The sequence below is a fragment of the Budorcas taxicolor genome, chromosome 18 (assembly GCF_023091745.1).
Source record: "Budorcas taxicolor isolate Tak-1 chromosome 18, Takin1.1, whole genome shotgun sequence".
Lineage (NCBI taxonomy): Eukaryota > Metazoa > Chordata > Mammalia > Artiodactyla > Bovidae > Budorcas > Budorcas taxicolor.
In genome coordinates, this window is record NC_068927.1 from 58690502 (window position 1) to 58693082 (window position 2581).

The 2581-nt window shown below is 37.4% G+C and overlaps 1 pseudogene; it reads left to right on the plus strand.

The window, feature by feature from the left end:
• Positions 1-1568: 1568 nt before the first annotated feature.
• On the plus strand, positions 1569-2379 carry LOC128064013 (zinc finger protein 502-like; annotated as a pseudogene).
• Positions 2380-2581: the final 202 nt, after the last annotated feature.

Consider the following 2581-nt stretch of genomic DNA (forward strand, 5'->3'; position numbering starts at 1 on the left):
ATACAAGAACATTTCTTTAAGAAAGAAAAGGAATGACATAAAGAAAATGTAGAAAAGTATTTAATAAAATTAAATCTAAATAAATAGAAATTGCACACTAGAAAAAGTGAAAGTCACTCAGTCGTGTCCAATACTTTGCAACGCCATGGACTGTGTCCATGGAATTCTCCAGGCCAGAATAGTGGAGTGGGAGGTGGATTCTTTACCAGCTGAGTTATTAGGGAAGCCCGCACAATAGAAAGCATTTCATCAATCCTGTTTTTTGAAGTTCCTCTTCAGGAGAAGTATTGTAGATAGTAATCCATAGTTAAAACAGATAGAAAATTGAAATGTTGGTATGGATCACAAGATGAAGGTCAGTATTTAGAAATGTACAATTATTAGCAATATATCTTTGTTTATATTGACATGATTTGTGATTATTTGAAAACCAAACTAAATGTGATTCAACTCTCGCATTACTCCATGCTGCTATGCTTCATTTCTAGTGTGTATGCAAAGTTATGTTTTTGATGGTTGCTATCTCAAAGGTGAGACAAGACCTATCCTAGGGAGAAATCATTTATATTTATTCTCCATTAGAAGATTAAGGACACAGTAATGTAACATGTACATCTAAATGGAGATGTTAGTCATTCATGTCAAACATCCCTATAGGTCACCATGAGGTAGGTGTCCAGGGAGTAATTCCACATATTAAAGTAAGATGTACATTTTCAATAGTTATGTCACTTGCTTTTTAAGTAAAATACAATGACAGTTCACTGAAATCTTGATGTATCTTTATAATATCAACAGAAGTCATGAATATTAGTGGACATGTTTCAAATGAAGACATCTCTGATCCCCTAGAAATGTATGGAAATCCCTCCCAGAAAGGTCATGTAATTAGTGTATGTCTTATTTCATAAACAATTAACCTCCATTTTGTAACCATAAGAATCACAGTTTGCCGATCATTGTATCAGAGCAATGAATATCATTGTTTATGCTTGTAATCTGTATTTTATTCAGTTACACAGTGGGTTGGAAAAGGTTTTATTCTGACTGTGTGATATGACATGTTAATAAAACTGGATGGTTTCTTGTGATGAAGTTGGTGTGTAATGAATTGTGAACCTACCGATTTAAGGTTGAAGGGAAAATACCTAACAATAAACTCTTTGTTAACACAGAGGGATGATATTTGTAACAATTAGTTTCCATACTGCCTTTAAGCCTCAGATAATTGGATATTTCCCATCACTTCTCCATTGTACTTTTTTCCCCTCTCTGGAACTGTGGGACATTTTGATGGTTCTAAGAAGGATCATACAGAGTATTGTTGAGAGTTTACCTGAACTACTCCATGCTGTTGCTGCCTCAGTGTCTGTCTGGGGAGGAGGCAGCCTGCAGGTCCTTGAACTCACACCAGCCAGTCCTGGGAACACCTGCACTGGATGACCACCCACCTTGAGACCAGCAGTCTTGCTGAACGCCAGGGTCTACTGTCAGGCCTCCCTTCAGTGACACCCTCAGAGCTCTAGATCCCTGCTCCTCTTGGTGTATTCATACTGGAGAGAAGCCTTATGAATGTAAGGATTGTGCAAGAATTTAACCAGTGCTCAGGTCTTACTTACCAGAGAATTCATACTAGAGAGAAGCCTTATAACTGTAAAGAATGTGGAAAAGCCTTCAGTGGCTAGTCAACTCTTACTCAACACCAGAGAATTCATACTGGGCAGAGGCCTTACAAATGTAAAGAAAGCAGAAAAGCCTTCAGTCGCTTCTCAACTCTTACTGAACACCAGAGAATTCATACTGGGGAGAGGCCTTATAAATGTAAGGATTGTGGCAAAGAATTTAACAAGTGCTCAGGTCTTGCTTACCATCAGAGAATTCATACTGGAGAGAAACCTTATAAATGTACAGAATGTGAGAAATCCTTTAGTGAGAATTCAGCTCTTACTCAACACCAGAGAATTCATACTGGGGAGAGGACTATAAATGTAAGGATTGTGGCAAAGAATTTAACCAGTGCTCAGGTCTTACTTACCATCAGAGAATTCACACTGGAGAGAGCCTTATAAATGTAAAGAATGCAGAAAAGCCTTCAGTCACTACTCAACTCTTACTCAATACCAGAGAATTCATACTGGAGAAAAACCTTATAAATATAAAGAATGAGAAAAAGCCCTCAGTCACCACTCAAGTCTTATTGGACACCAGCGAATTCATACTGGAGAGAAACCTTACAAATGTAAAGAATGTGGAAAAGCCTTCATCAAGCACTCATGTCTTACTCAACATCAGAGAATTCATCCTGGAGAAGTGGCAAAGGCTTTAATCAGAGCTCTCACCTTGTTAGACATCAGAGAGCACGTCCTGGAGAAACCCTAGTAATAAGTGATGGAAGAGGTTTGTCCTAAACATACACTTCAGAAAATACAAGAACATTTCTTTAAGAAAGAAAAGGAATGACATAAAGAAAATGTAGAAAAGTATTTAATAAAAATTAAATCTAAATAAATATCAGAAACTGCACACTAGAAAAAGTGAAAGTCACTCAGTCGTGTCCAATACTTTGCAACGCCATGGACTG